Source organism: Leucopleurus acutus, assembly GCF_964270905.1.
Source record: "Leucopleurus acutus genome assembly, chromosome: 21".
In the NCBI taxonomy this organism is placed as follows: domain Eukaryota; kingdom Metazoa; phylum Chordata; class Mammalia; order Artiodactyla; family Delphinidae; genus Leucopleurus; species Leucopleurus acutus.
Window position 1 is genome coordinate 3,432,234 of NC_139163.1, and position 19,713 is coordinate 3,451,946.

A 19,713-nucleotide genomic window follows, 5' to 3' on the forward strand; every position below is an offset into this window, starting at 1 on the left:
TTCCTAGGACTTTGCATTAATATAGAGTTTCCCTAAGAGAATTTTGTCTGTGCATTCTGAAGGCAGTGAAGACCTGATTCCCTTCAACTGCGTATATTTCCTCAGGAAAATATAATTGGTACTGATACCGTATTAGCTTATTTTTAGCATGGGAAAGAATTATTCTGAAGAGCAGAACTTCAGTCTAGGATATTTTACCTGACGTCAACATGTGTCTATGAAAGAAGGACTTTTAAAAGTTAAGTATTATTCATCACATTATTTATCCAAGGAATTTTAACAGAAACATTTTCACAATAAGACCTGACAATAGATGGATTTCACTGATGCTTAATATAGACTGTTTGAAATCTTTTGTCCATATACTCAGTTGTCAATTCATGCAGCTATATTTAAATGAAAATTTGTGCTTGGAGGGAGGCTTAGTACCATCCAGAATTATTGTTCTACAGCTGTTACAAGCCCTCAGCTGTTTGCACTTTCCAGTTTCTTTCTATCCAGAGAAAGAGAATGAGCCATTATGGGGTCTGAGAGAGCGCATCTCTATTTAACACTTCATTATGTAGGCTGTTTTTTAGCAGAGGAGTTAAATGCTAGCTGCCTGACTTTGCTGCACTGGACTGACCAAGATAATTATTGGTATTCAGCTGTTTGAAGAACATTTTTGTAGGCATAGTATGAAGAGCTGTAGATTTTTGTTATTTTGTCAACAATCCATGATCAAATAAGATCGTGTTCATAAGAATTTAAAACACAAGAAATGGAACCATAGAATTTTGTTTCCTAGCTGTATTGAAATATCAAGAATAAGAGGCAAAAAACAAAGTTCCTTATTCATTGAGCATATCATGAATCTTTGGGCTGTTTTGCTGTAAATCTAATATTATAAAGGAGACATATCCTTATCTATCCTTTAACTGGTTAATTGATTCTTCCAGTTTATTTAAAATATGACACAAAATTCTGAAGATCACCTTTCCTCATTAAAATAAGTGTATTTTTAAAAATACAAACTATTGAAACCAAGAATATTCTTTTAAAAATAAGAATAATTTTTGAAATGTTCAAAGCTTACTTAGCTTTTAGAAATATGTAAAAGTTCAAACTATCATAGTAGTGGGGTCTAAGGTTAAAAAATAGTGCCAGGCCAGATTTTGAGGGTCCCCAAATGCAAGCTCCCGTATTTGGACTTTAGAGTCTGTGATCTACAGGGGTGCTTGGAAGGCTCTATAACAGAAGGGTAGCTGGGGGAATAGAAGGCAAAATGTTAGGAAAATAATTCTGAAAATGTGCAAGAGAATTAGAAGAATTGAAGAGAAATACTCAAGACTAAAAACATATTAGGAAATAAATACAACAATTAACAAGTCACAATATTTCCTTTCAGAAATAGCTCTCCCCTCTTGGTTTTTATGACACGGAGATTTTCTGATTCCACATCTGCCCTGTCTGTGTTTTCTTCTCTGTGTGACTTTTTCCTCCTCTGCGCGTGGAGGTTCCACATTGGTTATCTGCTCTTCTCCCCTCTCCTTTCCTCCCCTCCCTGCGTGTCTCCTTCCCTCTCTCCTCTCTTTTCTTCACCTTCTGTCCTCTCCCCTCCCCTTAACCTTCTTTCCCTTTTCCTTCCATTGCAGTTACTTCTTTCTCTCTCCTTTCTATTCCCTCCTTCCCTCCCTCCCTCTCCTCTTTCTCCCATCCCGTTTTCTCCTCTTTTAGTATATCTATATCCATATCTCTACTTGTATCTGTGTCTACATCTGTATTATCTATTTCCTTCAGAAAATTTATCTTTCAAGTATCATCTCTATGTGAATGATGACTCAGTATATAGCTCTAGGCCTTAGAAATGCAATCTTGTAGTCTCTCAAATTATACATTACAATTCCCCCATCAAAATATAGAACTGCAGTGATAAATTAGTTCTCTTGCAAAGGTAGAAACTCCCAGTGATACTTGTCTGACTTTGTGTGTAACCTTAGGAAAGTTAATAGACCTCTATGAAATCTTAGATCTCTCATCTGTAAAATGAAGAGAATAATAATGCCTATTTCTGAGGGTCTGTTATAATAATTGGATTAGATTATTAATATAAAGCACATAGCCCTGTCTCATTTGTATAAAATAAACTCTCAATAAAAAGTTTGCTCTTTCATTATTTGATAGTTTTGCAGGTAAAATAGAGAATGATTTAGAGCTTCTTTGGTATTTACTCTCTGTCTCAAGGATTATGGCTGGTTCTCAGTGATCGGTTTTAATCACAAATTACAAGGATACTGCTACTTCCTAATTATAAATACTGTAGAATGAGGATGCAAATTAACACTCAGTAATGCATTTACATGATTTGAGCCACTGTTCTTTTTCCTCTAAAATGAAATGAGGAAGATAATTACTAACTTCGTTAAGCCTTATTTTGAGTGTCAAAGAAATGGTATATTTGAAGACATATATATACTTAATTTCAACAAATTATAAGGTATTACTTAGACTAATGATATATAGAGGGATTGAGATAGACTACATTGTGACTTAAATAAATTTCCCCCGATCAAAATATTCTTGTGTTTAAAGTTTATTCCTAGATATCAACTTTGAAAGACATACAGACCAACAATATTTTTTCTGTTTTTCAATGTTGAGGGACTAGTATTTTAAATACTCTTATTCTTTTTCATTAACTAATTATTAACTAGTATTTGTTGAGGGACTAGTATTTTAAATACTCTTATTCTTTCATTAACTAATTATTAACTAAATTTTATCAGGTACTTATATTGAACCCAAAGGAATCATGAGTGATATGGAATTTAAAAATAGCAAGCTTTAGTTCAGTACCAAATAAATATAAATAATTCATAAAAACTGTATGTGTAACATGACTATGGTTAAGACCTCATGCTTCGTCTCAGTCTCAATGTTTGAGCTTTACTGTATCTTAGACATCAGACAGTTCAGTACTCTCATTTTACCCTCAGAGAAATAAAAACTAGAGATCCAAAAACGGTGAATGTCTTGGCCTAAGGTATTTAGTGGCAGAATCGGAAATGGACAACAGGTCTCTTTGCCTCAGTTTGAGGCACTTTTTGTAATAGAACTCCAGGATAAGATTTATACATTTCAGAGGTGTCGTGGTGTCCCAATTTCCACGAGGAACTCCAGTCTGAAGCACTGGGTTTGAGGCTGCTGCATACAGCATCCTGTGAGCAAGTGAAACTAGACTGAGCACAAAGGGAAAAAAAAGTTGGGGAAGTCTGTGTCCTGGAATAGTGAAGTGATTTATCAGAGAGGAAGTAAGACTGTCTCCATGTGGTGTCAGTGGCTCCTGGAAGCTGCAGAATTAGCTGGTCCTCAAATAATATGATCTCACAGAAAGAGGGAAAACCATCTCTTCTTCAGCAGCCTTACCCATCCCTGAGAAGGATTTGAATTGGCTTCGTTGAGGTAGACTGAGGCTCAAGGGCTCGCCTCAAGCATCGGGTGCAAGTCTCCTCCATGTATCTTTTCTTTCTCCTGGGAGGACCAGCTTCCCCAGAATAAGGAGAAGTAAATTGTAGACACAGCGATAGGAAGACCATGGGCTCTACCTCTGTACCCTGAGACGAGGAAATGGAGGACATAATTTGCCCAGGTTCTCTCAAGTGGCAAAGCGGTAGAGACGGGTTTTGAACCCAAGTCTTTAGTCTCCAGAACCTGTGCTTTTAGCTACAGTGCAACTCTGCCTTAGGAAAAGCACATCAATCTTTGATTAGATAATAACAACCGTGTGGCTGACAGGTCTTGGTGCTCCGGCCTGGTATCAGGCCTGAGACTCTGAGGTGGGAGAGCTGAGTTCAGGACATTGCTCCACCAGAAACCTCCCAGCCCCACATAATATCAATAGGCAAGAGCGCTCCCAGAGATCTCTGTCTCAACACTAAGACCCAGCTCCACCCAATGGCCAGCAAGCTCCAGTGCTGGACGCCCCATGCCAAACAACTAGCAAGACAGGAACACAGCCCCATCCATTAGCAGAGAGGCTGCAAAAAAATCATACTAAGTTCACACACACCCCAAAACACACCACCGGGTGTGGTCCTGCCCACCAGAAAGAAAAGCTCCAGCCCCAGCCACCAGAACACAGGCACCAGTCCCCTCCACCAGGAATTCTACACAACCCACCGAACCAACCTCGCCCACTGGGAGGCAGACACCAAAAACAACGGGAACTACAAACCTGCAGCCTGCAAAAAGGAGACCCCAAACACAGTAAGTCAAACACAATGAGAGGACAGAGAAATATGCAACAGATGAAGGAGCAAGGTAAAAACCCACCAGACCAAACAAATGAAGAGGAAGTAGGCAGTCTACCTGAAAAAGAATTCAGAGTAATGATAGTAAAGTAAAATCTTGGAAATGGAATGGAGAAAATACAGGAAACTTTTAACAAAGAACTAGAAGAACTAAAGAGCAAACAAATAATGATGAACAACACAATAAATGAAATTAAAAATCTCTAGAAAGAATCAATAGCAGAATACCTGAGGCAGAAGAACAAACAAGTGACCTGGAAGATAAAATAGGGGAAATAACTGGCACAGAGCAGAATAAAGAAAAAAGAATGAAAAGAACTGAGGACAGTCTCAGAGACCTCTGGGACAGCATTAAACGCACCAACATTCGAATCATAGGGGTCCCAGAAGAAGAAGAGAAAAAGAAAGGGTCTGAGAAAATATTTGAAGAGATTATAGTTGAAAAATTCCCTAACATGGGAAAAGAAATAATCAAGTCCAGGAAGCGCAGAGAATCCCATACAGGATAAATCCAAGGAGAAACATGCCAAGACACATATTAATCAAACTATAAAAAATTAAATACAAAGAAAAATATTAAAAGCAGCAAGGGAAAAGCAACCAGTAACATACAAGGAAATCCCCATAAAGTTACCAGCTGATCTTTCAACAGAAACTCTGAAAGCCAGAAGGGAGTGGCAGGATATATTTAAAGTGATGAAAGGGAAAAACCTACAACCAAGATTACTCTACCCAGCAAGGATCTCATTCAGATTCTATGGAGAAATTAAAACCTTTACAGACATGCAAAAGCTAAGAGAATTGAGCACCACCAAACCAGCTTTACCACAAATACTAAAGTAACAACTCTAGGCAGGAAGCACAAGAGAAGGAAAAGACCTACAAAAACAAACCTGAAACAATTAAGAAAATGGTAATGGGAACATACATATCGATAATTACTTTAAATGTAAATGGATTAAGCGCTCCAACCAAAAGACATATACTGGTTGAATGGATACCAAAACAAGACCCACATACATGCTGTCTACAAGAGACCCACTTCAGACCTAGAGACACATACTGACTGAAAGTAAGGGGATGGAAAAAGATATTCCATGCAAATGGAAATCAAAAGAAAGCTGGAGTAGCAATTCTCATATCAGACAAAATAGACTTTAAAACAAAGACTGTTACAAGAGACAAAGAAGGACACTACATAATGTTCAAGGGATCAACCCAAGAACAAGGTATAACAATTGTAAATATTTATGCACCCAACATAGGAGCACCTCAATACATAAAGCAAATACTAACAGCCATAAAAGGGGAAATTGAGAGTAACACAACAATAGTAGGGGATTTTAACACCCCAGTTTCACCAATGGACAGATCATCCAAAATGGAAATAAATAAGGAAACACAAACTTTAACTGGCACATTAAACAAAATGGACAAAAAGGATATCTATAGGACATTCCACCCAAAAACAACAGAATACACTTTCTTCTAAAGTGCACATGGAACATTCTCCAAGATAGATCTTACGTTGGATCACAAATCAAACCTTGGTAAATTTATAAAAATTAAAATCAAATATCTTTTCCAACCACAATGCTATGAGACTAGATATCAATTACAGGAAAAACACTGGAAAAAATACAAACACATGGAGCCTAAGCAATACTCCACTAAATAACCAAGAGATTACTGAAGAAATCAAAGGGGAAATCAGAAAATACCTAGAAACAAATGACAGTGAAAACAGGATGACCCCAAAGCTGTGGGATGAAGCAAAAGCAGTTCTAAGAGGGAAGCTTATACAAATACAGTCCTACCTCAAGAAACAAGAAAAATCTGAAATAAATAACCTAACCTACACCTAAAGCAATTAGAGAAAGAAGAACAACAAAAAAAACCCCAAAGTTAGCAGAACAAAACATAAAGATCATATCACAAATAAATGAAAAAGAAATGAAGGAAACAATAGCAGAGACCAGTAAAACCCAAAGCTGCTTCTTTGAGAAGATAAACAAAACTGATAAACCATTAGCCAGACTCATCAAGAAAGAAAAGGAGAAGACTCAAATCAACAGAATTAGAAATGTAAAATTGAAATTGACATGTAAATGTAAAATAGAAATTGACACTGCAGAAATACAAAGGACCATGAGAGATTATTACAAGCAACTATATGCCAAAAAAATGGATAACCTGGAAGAAATGGACAGATTCTTAGAAAGGTATAACCTTCCGAGACTGAACCAGGAAGAAATAGAAAATATAAACAGACCAGTCACAAGCACTGAAATTGAAACTGTGATTAAAAATCTTCCAACAAACAAAAGCCCAGGACCAGATGGCTTCAAAGGTGAATTCTATCATTTAGAGAAGAGCTAACACCCATCCTTCTCAAACTCTTCCAAAGTATAGCAGAGGAAGGAACACTCCCAAACTCATTCTACGAGGCCACCATCACCCTGATACCAAAACCAGACAAAGATGTCACAAAAAAAGAAAACTACAGGCCAATATCACTGATGAACATAGATGCAAAAATCCTCAACAAAATACTAGCAAACAGAATCCAACAGCACATTAAAAGGATCATTCACCATGATGAAGTGGGGATTATCCCGGGAATGCAAGGATTCTTCAGTATATGCAAATCAATCAATGTGATACATCATATTAACAAATTGAAGGATAAAAACCATATGATCATCTCAATAGATGCAGAAAAAACTTTTGACAAAGTTCAACACCGATTTATTATAAAAACTCTCCAGAAAGTAAGCATAGAGGGAACTTACCTCAACATAATAAAGGCCATATATAACAAACCCACAGCCACCATCATTCTCAATGGTGAAAAACTGAAAGCATTTCCTCTAAGATCAGGAATAAGACAAGGTTACCCACTCTCACCACTGTTATTCAACATAGTTTTGTAAGTTTTAGCCACAGCAATCATAGAAGAAAAAGAAATAAAAGGTATCCAAATCAGAAAAGAAGTAAAACTGTCACTGTTTGCAGATGACATGATACTATACGTAGAGAATCCTAAAGATGTTACCAGAAAATGACCAGAGATATTCAATGAATTTGGTAAAGTAGCAGGATACAAAATTAATGCACAGAAATCTCTTGCATTCCTATACATTAATGATGAAAAATCGGAAAGAGAAATTAAGGAAACACTCCCATTTACCACTGCAACAAAAAGAATAAAATACCTAGGAATAAACCTACCTAAGGAGACAAAAAACCTGTATGCAGAAAACTATAAGAAACTGATGAAAGAAATTAAAGATGAAAGCAAACAGTTGGAGAGATATATCATGTTCTTGGATTGGGAGAATCAACATTGTGAAAATGACTCTACTACCCAAAGCAATCTACATATTCAATGCAATCCCTATCAAACTACCACTGGCATTTTTCACCGAACTAGAACAAAAAATTTCACAATTTGTATGGAAAAACAAAAGACCCCGAATAGCCAAAGCAATCTTAAGAAAGAAAAACGGAGCTGGAGGAATCAGGCTCCCTGACTTCAGGCTATACTACAAAGCTACAGTAATCAAGACAGTACAGGACTGGCACAAAAACAGCAAGATAGATAAATGGAACAGGATAGAAGGCCCAGAGATAAACCCATGCACATATTGTCACCTTATGTTTGATAAAGGAGGCAAGAATACACAATGGAGAAAAGACAGCCTCTTCAATAAGTGGTGCTGGGAAAACTGGACAGCTACATGTACAAGCATAAAATTAGAACACTCCCTAACACCATACACAAAAATAAACTCCAAATGGATTAAAGACCTAAATGTAAGGCCAGATACTCTAAAACTCTTAGAGGAAAACATAGGCACAACACTCTATGACATAAATCACAGCAAGATCCTTTTGATCCACCTCCTAGAGAAATGGAAAGAAAAACAAAAACAAATGGGACCTAACGAAACTTAAAAGCTTTCCTGCAGCAGAGGAAACCATAAACAAGAGGAAAAGACAACCCTCAGAATGGGAGAAAATATTTGCAAATGAAGCAACCGACAAAGGATTAATCTCCAGAATTTACGAGCAGCTCATACACTCAATAGCAGAAAACCGAAAACCCAATCAAAAAATGGGCAGGGGCTTCCCTGGTGGCATGGTGGTTGAGAGTCCGCCTGCCGATGCAGGGGACACGGGTTCGTGCCCCGGTCCGGGAAGATCCCACATGCCGCGGAGCGGCTGGGCCCGTGAGCCATGGCCACTGAGCCTGCGCGTCCGGGGCCTGTGCTCTGCAACGGGAGAGGCCACAGCAGTGAGAGGCCTGCGTACCGCAAAAAAAAAAAAAAAAGGACAGAAGGCCTAAATAGACATTTCTCCAAAGAAGATATACAGATTGCCAACAAACACATGAAAGGATGCTCAACATCACTGATCATTAGAGAAATGCAAATCAAAACTACCATGAGTTATCACCTCGCAGCAATCAGAATGACCATCACCAAAAAATTTACAAACAATAAATGCTGGAGAAGGTGTGGAGAAAAGGGAACCCTCTTGCACTGTTGGTGGGAATGTAAATTGATACAGCCACTATGGAGAACAGTGTGGTGGTTCCTTAAAAAAACTAAAAATAGAATTACCATATGACCCAGCAATCCCCCTCCTGGGCATATACCCTGAACAAACCATAATTCAAAAAGAGACATGTAGTACAATGTTCATTGTAGCACTCTTTACTATAGATAGGACATGAAGGCAACCTAAGTGTCCATCAACAGATGAATGGATAAAGAAGATGTGGCACATGTATACAATGGAGTATTACTCAGCCATAAAAACAAACGAAATTGAACTATTTGTAGTGAGGTGGATGGATCGAAAGTCTGTCATGCAGAGTGAATTAAGTCAGAAAGAGAAAAACAAATACCCTATGCTAATACGTATATATGGAATCTAAAGAAAAAACGAAAAAAATATGTTCTGATGAACCTAGGGGCAGGACAGGAATAAAGACGCAGACGTAGAGAATGGACTTGAGGATACTGGGAGGGGAAGGGTAAGCTGAGATGAAGTGAGAGAGTTACATTGACATATATGCACTACCAAATGTAAAATAGATAGCTAATGGGAAGCAGCTGCATAGCACAGGGAGATCAGCTCGGTGCTTTGGGACCACCTAGAGGGGTGGGATAAGGAACATGGGAGGGAGATGCAAGAGGGAGGGGATATGGGGATATGTATATATATAATTGATTCACTTTGTTATACAGTAGAAAGTAGCTCAACATTGTAAAGCAATTATACTCCAATAAGATTGTTAAAAAAAAAAAGATATATACTTTTCAAACATTAACTGAGTTATTTTTTTAAAGTTTTGTCAGTGATCCCTGAAGTTAGATAATTAGAGTATTCTTGACAAATCCTCTTATGTTAATTATTTAAATAATTATTTAACCAAATCCTCATGTAGACTTAGGCTGAGGCATATTCATGCAGTGTCCTAATAGAGCTTTATTCCTGATAGTTTCCATTTATTTATACTCTGATGTGATTTAAATAATGTTATGAAAATTATTTAAGGGCATCTTCTCTTTATGTAATGCACATATTAAACCACTTTCATAGTCACTCATTTATTACAATAATTTTTTATCCAGAAAGTACTGTAACCCCTCCTGCCTTAAAATACTTACTGTTTTTAATAGTAAGTAGCTTAAACTTAAGTCAATTTGTATATTTATATATACAGTCTCTAAAATATGGGAACTCAAATATGGGATGCTGATATTTTAAGAGATCATTATTAAAACTGCCTTATAAATTTAATTATATTGCTTAGATAAGAGCTTTCTTTTTTAGCAGAGAAAATGTTTCATTTGAAATGCAGATCAAAACTACAATGAGGTATCACCTCACACTGGTTAGAATGGGCATTATCAGAAAATCTACAAACAACAAATTCTGGAGAGGGTGTGGAGAAAAAACCCTCTTGCACTGTTGGTGGGAATGTAAATTGATATAGTCACTATAGGGAACAGTATGGAGGTTCCTTAAAAAACTAAAGATAGAATTACCATATGGCCCAGCAATCCCACTCCTGGGCATATACCCAGGAAAAACCACAATTCAAAAAGACACATGCACACCAGTGTTCATTGCAGCACTATTTACAATAGCCAGGTCCTGGAAGCAACCTAAATGCCCATCGACAGATGAATGGATAAAGAAGATGTGGCACATATATACAATGGAATATCACTCAGCCATAAAAAGGAACGAAATTGGGTCATTTGTCCAGATGTGGATGTATCTAGAGACTGTCTTACAGAGTGAAGTTAAGTCAGAAAGAAAAAGATAGTGTATATTAATGCATATATGTGGAATCTAGAAAAATGGTATAGAAGAACTGGTTTGCAAGGCAGAAATAGAGACACAGATGTAGACAACAAACGTATGGACACCAAGCCGGGGTGACAGGGTGGTGGTGGGATGAACTGGGAGATTGGGATTGACATATCTACACTAATACGTGTAAAATGGATAACTAATAAGAACCTGCTGTATAAAAAATGAAATAAAATTCAAAAATTTGTCTCATTTGAATGAATGCTAAAATAAAGTATTTAAGAAAATCACAGCAAAGTATTCCATAATTATTTTTTGTTTCTATTTTTCTTTTTGAGTTACTAAGTGTAATAGCAGACATTAATGAGAGCTAGTCTACTTACTACCTTACTCTCAAAGTAATCACTGTGATAGTTTTTCTTTTCTATAATTTTTAGTGACAGTATGCCTCATTTGTTTGAAATCATCAAGGAGGAAGTTGTTAGGCAATGAAATGTAGTTCCTTCAAATTTAAACATTAAATTATATCTGCTCGTGCAATTTAGTCTTGAAATTATTTTCCTCTTCCTTGTCACAATGTTGAAAACATTGAGGATTATATACACATGTATATAATCTTAGAATTATCATTCATAACATCAAACATTACAGTGTTACATTTGGGTTTTCATACATTGATATTTTCAGAGCTATTAAGGTGCAAAGTGTCGTTCAGCCCAAGCTTGTGTTATTTATTTGTATTTTAATCTGGGCTTGTAAATTTGATCCAGTGTTGTTTTAGATGGCCAAAAGTTTGCTTTAATCTCTCTCATTTCATTTTCATATTGCTGCTCCCAATGTTAAAAGGTTTCAGAAATAAGCAGCTTCTGAGGTTGTAAGTAAATTAAGAATTAATAAATTATTAACTCAGAGTAGTGGCTTTAGACACTAAACACTTTCCAAAGATTTAAAATGTATTAATTCGATTTTATGAATTTCCGGTTTCTTCTTTAGAATTATTTTACTTAATTTTAGAAAAATGCTTTCTTTAGAATTACGATAGGTATTATCAGTTTTCTGGTTGAAAACCAGGCAGCACCTTCCTTCTTACGTGCAGTAGCTCTGGTTTGTGTGGTTGTTTGCCATTTGCAGATCCATGTACCCAGGAAAATCTTCTCCCCCCAAGGGTGTGGTCATTAATGGTCAAGATCACATGCACAATTTACCCAAACATATTCAGTGGGAATCAGGAGAAGTCAGCTGGAGGGCATCTGGGAAAGGATTTGTCATCGATAAATAGGTACCCACGGAAGAAAATGTAGTTGTCTTTGTTGGACATTGCAGTTTTTGCCTGTGACACCTAGAATCTCATTAGCCATCTAGCAACGGAAAAACAAACAAAAACCAAACATAAAATTACCAGCACGCTGAGAATGGCAGGGCAGAGGGTTGCAAATAAGCTCGATTTGTGATGTGGTGTCAGGATTGAGCTGAAGTTTGTTTACAGTTACCAGTAGCAGTGAACATTGTCTTCAATACTAAGGGCAAGATTGTATCTGAGGTAGTTGAAACTACTACATAAGTGGATTCTTGACAAACCTTATGCTGCTGGATTTGGTACTAATATTCAAGGGTAAATAGAGAGGATGCGTCCTTCAAATGCAATTCTTCATTCCCACGTGTCGTTTTTCTCTTCTCTCTCCTGGCTACATTTCTAAGTATTGAGTAATGAGAAACAATATATACAACATGCAGTAGACTCATGGACTGCAGTGCTGGTGTGGAATGTTCTAATCCTTTAATTTTGTGACTCCTTTAGGAATGCTATGTCATTAGTATTTAAATCACTTCATAAATATTTCACTTTAAATACCATTGTAATATCTTGTGTATGCCTTAATTTGTGTGTAACATAATGGTTTTGTATAGTGAGACAATTTCATCAGGGCACTTATACAATTAAAAAGAGATTTAATGGAACACTTTATCGTTACTTTGAGTTGACCATGGAACAGAAAGCAAGAGACTATTTCTTGCAGAAATAGCTTCTTATATTTAGATGCTTTGTTTTTTTAAAGAAAAATCAACGTATACATGCCACCCAATGCACATTCAGGAAAATTGTAGACACTACAGCTTTGGTGGAAGAGGTAAGCAGAGAGAAGCAGGGAATAAAACCGTCAAAGTCCTGAGATAACCTTGTGTGAGGAGATTGAGGGACGGGGTAGCAAAGGAATGGGGGGCACAGATGAAGGTTAAAATGGGGGGGATTTTATTTATTTATTTATTTACATCTTTATTGGAGTATAATTGCTTTACAATGGTGTGTTAGTTTCTGCTTTATAATAAAGTGAATCAGTTATACATATGTTCCCATATCTCTTCCCTCTTGCATCTCCCTCCCTCCCACCTTCCCTATCCCACCCCTCTAGGTGGTCACAAAGCACCGACCGAGCTGATCTCCCTGTGCTATGTGGCTGCTTCCCACTAGCTATCTGTTTTACATTTGGTAGTGTATATATGTCCATGCCACTCTCTCACTTCGTCCCAGCTTACCCTTCCCCCTCACCGTGTCCTCAGGTCCATTCTCTACGTCTGCGTCTTTATTCCTGTCCTGCCCCTAGGTTCTACAGAACCATTTTTTTAAAAATTATTTATTTTAATTTTTTGGCTGGCTTGGGTTTTCCTTGCAGTGTGTGGGCCTCCCACTGTGGAGCACAGGCTCCAGGTGCACAGGCTTCAGTAGTTGTGGCTCGCAGGCTCTAGAGCACAGGCTCAGTAGTTGTGGCCCATGGGCTTAGTTGCTCCACAGCACGTGGGATCCTCCTGGACCAGGGCTCGAACCTCGTCCACTGCAGTGGCAGGCAGACTCTCAACCACTGTGCCACCAGGGAAGCCCCCAAATGTGGGTAATTTCTTAAGCTTATGAAAGCTTTACTTTCCTTGACCTTCCTTTCATTGTTCTTCCATTAGAGTGTCATTATAGAATATTCAAGAATTTGAGGGCCATATGGACACATTCTACAGGAAAAACATCTAAAAAGATAATATCGCCGGCATTTCCCTGTGCACATGATGGAAAAATTGAGGTTTATTTTTTCTTCCTCCTCTCTTAAAGGTGTATGTGATGAAGACCTGAGAGGCACATTTCTTTCCCAGAGCATCCGATTCTTTATATAGTTAGTTCTTATTTTCATTGAAAGTCCTCTTGAACTTACTAAAGAGAGGATTATATCTTGTGCTTTGCATCTTCTGTAGTATCCAGATAGCTAAGCAATAATTGCTGAACCATTAAAAATGTACTTTTAAAGATTTGTCTCATTATCATGACAGCATACTGTCATGTGTTCTTACTTGCCCTCAATCATTATATTCTTAATCATGAAGTAAAGATTTTGAGATATTTTTAAATTCCATTCATATTTGGGAAAAGAAAATTTGGAGGAAATATGACTCCAAATTACACACAAGAGCAAAAGTGACATTTAACTTTCAGAAATCCTTTAATAAAACCATTAAGGCTGTATGCTAGTGTCTATATATTGACTCTTTTAACTGTGTATTATAAGATGTTGACCCTGAAAACAAAGGGACACTATAATAGAGAGCTGAGTCATTGTTTTCAGGGAAAAGCATGCTGATGTCTTGTGAAGAAAGTTACAAAGTGCAGCAGCATTGAGGAGACTCACAGCTCACTCTAAATTTTAAGGGAAATTAGTGCCAGTAAGTGTATATTAAAATCACGACTGACTTATCTCTAGAAAGCAGAAATAGGTTCTCCTTGAATATTACCTATTTTTTCCTACAAACTGACTTCCCAGGGTTAGAGCCAATGGAAGAAAATAACATCAAGCTTGAATTTTTATAAACTTTGCTTAAAGGGAAGTCCAAGGGATAGGAAATATGAAAGAAAATTTAGGGGACATGGAGGCTAAATTAGAATGTCCAAAGAATGTTTAGAAAGTATCGCAGAAGGATAAAATAAGAGAGAATTAGGGGAGACAATATTGAAAGAAAACAGTGACTGAGAATTTTTCAGAGTTGATGAAACACGTAATCCTCATATTGTTGAAGCCTAAGAAGTCCTGAAGAGTATTTTTATTTTTAATCTATATCCCAGTAAAATTCAGAGAAGAAAGAAAAACTTACAAAAAGTGAGTTATCTTACAATGATCAGGCTTAGTAGGTTACCAATAGATTTTTCAAAGGTAACAGTAGATGTCAGAAGATGAGGGAACACAGCTGGGTCATATTTCACTTGTTTAAAGTTTAGCAAGTTCAAAACAACCACGTTCACCAGCAGGTGTAGACAGATCACGGCTTATTAAGTACTGTAGAGCATACACTAGTCTTCAGATGCTTTGCATTGTGAACTGAGCTGAATCTCCGTAGCACTTTCAATACCAGAATAAAATCATCAAAGTTGTTGCTTCTTTTAAAGAATAGCCATATACCATTTGAATGAACATCATATGAATTTTGACTACATTGTAGTCCAGGACACGTGTCTTCTCTGCCTCTGTGCTGTTAATTTGTCACCAAACACTTTCTCACTTGATTTGGGATGAGTTAGAGCAAGCAGATAGAGGACTGATTTTATCTATACTGTTCTCTGGTGTCAAGGAAGGCATGGCAAATAGCAAAATAATAACTGTGTCACTATTTGAGACAATTGAATACAATCAAGTTGGAGAAATCAGGTGGCTGTGGAGTAAACTTCATTCAAATTGGAACATGCTCAAAAACACATAAATATAGTGAAACAGAGGGATGTAACACACGGTATTGAGTATGGTTATATTAAATTTGCATATGGCACAAACATATTCTAACGTCTTCAAATTTCTGGGAGTAGAAAAAGTAGTATGAAACCATGACTTGACAAGAAAGGATGAAATTGAAAGTCACTTTAGAAAATGATAAGGGAATTTACTTCTAATTGAACAAACTGGAAAATAGTAATAGAGGATTTGAAAAGAAAAGGATTTTTCCTAAAAGAAAATTTTGAGAAGAAATACTGATGATCAAATAAGTTGATACTGTGTGGCAGAAATAACAATAATGACTAATTTGACAAATGAACAAATGAGGTGGAATTTAATGCTGAAAAATATACCATGGGGGCTGGTAATCAGAATTAAGGGAGTCTAAGGTACATTTTTCAATGTCAATATTTTCCAGGAGATCATGGTAAAATTAACTTTTTAAAGTTAAAGTTTAAAATTAACAATTTAAAGGTAGTCAATGAGGAATAGAAATATAACATCAAATATCTAAATCAAGAGTAGAAAGGTGAGGGGGGGCCTGAAAACTAATCAATTCTAAGGAAGGTAAAATTAATAAGAGAGGACAAATTAATATGAGAATAAGTAGGATTAAAGGAAAGAATGAAAAATGGCTAGTAACAACAAATACAAATATATCAATAATGATGACAAATCACCAGTTAAAAAGGAGATTGTAAGGTTTTTTTCCTTCAAATCCAGCTATATACCACTTATAAGAAAACAGATTGAAACTTAAAAATGAGAGGATAAAGTTAGTGTTGGTGTATTGACACAGAAAATGAAAGTACTTCCAATCAAAAATCATTAATAGCGCTAATGATTAATGATGGTCACTACAAGATGATAATGAAAAATTCTCCAGGAAGCTTCCGCACTTTAAAATTGGAGTATACATTACAACATATGGAATTTGGCAGAATCACAAGTAGAATCTGACAAATTCATATCAGAGGAGACAACATTACAGTTGTACTGTTTTCTGCATAATTTAGGAAAGCTTTATGGGGTAAAAATTATTCATTGGACTTGAAGAAATATAGCGCCAAATAAAAGCTTTATCCTTAAATTTTGAACAATCCACTTGACATTTCTGAGCTTCAGGTGTCTCAATTGTAAAATGATTTACTTGCGTTACATGTTTTTATGAGTTCAAACATTCTCATACAAATAATGCTATTTATGATAATACTTTTAAAACCATGTGCACAACTTCTTCCAGGAAGATGGAGTAGACATACTTTTCCCTGTTCCTTCAACTAAGTATAATTTAACCCCTGGGCATTATATATAAACCATTATATTTAAGCAGACTCTGAAAGGTATAGAGTAGAGGCAGATTAGCCAGGGACTTCAGGACATGAGGGACAATGTGATGGTGAGTTCTCTGGGCTTTTGTAGGAGAAGGTGGCAACCCAGAAATGCCAATGGGTGCAAACAGTATAGACCCCAACAAAAGCCTGCTCTCTCTAGCTAGATGACCAGGAAAGAGGACAATAACTGTACAGAAAACATTTGGCCAATACTGCTCTACTCCAGCCACAAACCCCAGGAAAAAAATGTAGCCCCATCTATAGTCACAAAAGCAAAGGTCCAGTGGGGAGCCTGGACTTCCGTACTTTGCAGGTTGTAATGAGGTGACTGAAGTATTCCCATTGCCGTGCCAGGGTGGTATCAGAGAAGGCTGAGTAGGGAATCGGGATTTTCATTCCTTCCAGGAGTTAACTAGGAAGCTCTTTTCAACAGTGCCAGTGAAGACCATGTGGAGGGTGTGATGAGCAATCAGCCACTTTGAGTTTCCGCCTAGGCAGTCTTACATTATAGCAACCCTGCTCACACCCAGGATCTGGACGTTGAGGTAGGGCAGCTCCACAAGTTGCCACCCTGCTTTTCCTGGGCACCTTTACAAATGACCACTCAGACTTGAGCCCTTGAAAAATTAATGACCTCTTCCCCAAGCACCTTCTAAGTGATAGGTGCTTGCTACCCTGCTATCTTTCCCGGTTCCCTCGTGACCTGCGTGGAAGGACTGTCTTCTCCTGGGTCACTGTGCTCCCTTTCTGGGATCTGTGATAAACCCTATGACTCTGTTTCCTTTGTGTGAGTGTACTGAAACTGCACCTTCAGTCAGACTGCCCCTCCTGGATGTTAACTTCCACGAAGCCGGAGCCCCATGTCTAGGGAGCGACCTGATGACCCCGTGTGGGTGGCTTGTGATCCGCATTCAGCAGGTCATCACCTGCATATTCTTAAGACACGGGCGCTGGGTTTTCCAACAATGAGGGCCTGGACTTCAACCCCCAACCTGGCAGAAATGGTGTGTCTCACACCTTCCCCAAGAGGGTGCTGACAAAGGAGGCCCTAGTGGAGAGTAGGGACTTTGACCAGTGACCAGTGATAACAGGGCAGTCCCTGTCTCCCACAGTGTCAGTGCAGGCCATGTGGAAAACTGTAGCAAGACCCTCCTGCACTTCCCGGTAGCGTGGTATTAGCAGAGGCCTAGGAGAAAACCAGAATTCTGTGTTCAATGAGAAGTCTTAACTGTCCTGTGCTGTTCATGGGGTTCTAAAATTTAATTTTCAACAGTTTGAGGTATTAGGTGCTTATGATTTTCTAACATTGAAAGGTCATGAATTTATAGAAACTCTAATCTTTCTTTTCTACTTATAAACCATACGATTCCCTTCCTGATCTCAGCTCTTTATTGTCATGCTTTGCCCAAAATAGTTAATATCAACCAACACATACAACTATGACATTATTTTCTTACCTTGCAGCAGAGAGGCATATAATCATGCTATTAAAGTTGAAACTTTTACAAAAAATTTTGCTTATACAAAATATATATTTTCCAATAATCTGTATAAAAATTCCTCATCACTCACCATCTGAATACTAGGCCAATGACACATAAAGATGTGTTACCACAGCACCTCAATTCTACATACAAATCTCTGGGGGTTTTTTAGTGTAGGTTAAGCTATTCCATAGGAACAAAGGAACCTCAATATCTCAGTTACTTTAATACAACAAAGTTTTATTTCCTGCTCAAACAAATGGAGATGTTTTTGTTTGTATAGGTCTTCTGAATACTTCTCTTTTATGTAGTGGCTCAGAGAGCAGACTCTTCCCATCAGTACTTTCACTTTTCCTCAGTCTTGGGGGCCCACCCCAGATTCTTGGTGTCTAATTGGGCAGTGAGGGAGAAGAAGGAGGGCATGTTCATGGGCATTTCCATGGCTGGGCCAGAAATTGATATCTGTTCATCCCAGTGGCCCAGACTGATCACATGGTCCCACCCAGCTGTAAGGGGGATTTGCTAATGTAGCTTTTATGTGTGCCCAGGAAGAAGAAGAAAACTGCCTATTGGTCAGCACAAAGGCCTCACTAACTTGGAGCCTGGAGAATTTGGTTGCTGGGTGGACAGCCCACTTAAAGTATTCTTAGAAAAAAACAGAAAAGTGGATTTTGTTGTCTAAATAGCAATCTGCATGCCAAATATAAGCTTAAATTTCTAAGAAGTCTTAGGACATAGGGCAGTTAGGATCACTATAAATGCACAATGTTTTTGAAATTCCCATTTTACTTAAAAGTTCTGATATTGCAATTTACTACATAATATATCAATGTTAATTTAACATAAAAAGAAAACTCTTTTTCAACTACACACATTTTGGCAAAATGGGTACCCTTCCAAATATGAAATACTTCAATCTGTGCTTACCAAATATATATTCAGCACTTATTTGATGACAGACATACAGTGGGGGAATGGGAGGTAGCAGTGAACAGGATGACATGGCTGCTGCCTTCATGGAGTTTGGAGTTTAACTGATATGGCCTTTCTCTAGCCACAGCCCTAAATGCCCCATTTGGTAAATGTCCCCCAACTTGAGAAATTGTCTTAAACACTGCTGAGAGGGATGTAGATTTAATTATTTAAAGGATTCTCATATTTAAGCTGGTTTCAATGATCATTTCAGGTTTTACAGCTATTGAGTCGTTCAAACAGGATCAGATCTCAGCTCTGGAATATTTTACCTTCCTGTCAATGCTGATAAGAAAAACAAGGGGATTCAGTGATCTTATGCAGTGTCAGAAGTGAGATAAGATTTAGATAGAAGTAATATCTGGAACTCTGGGAGTGTTTAAAATATTAGAAAGAGCTCAAGTTTTTGTTTATTTGTTTTGTGTTAGGTTAATGTGTGATCCAACCTTTTGATCAAGTATTTAAGGATTTTTTCATTAGATGATTAATAAATCAAAACTGTATTTTATAGTCTTTAATAAACAATCACATTATGAAATAAATTATTTCTCCAAAATGTGTT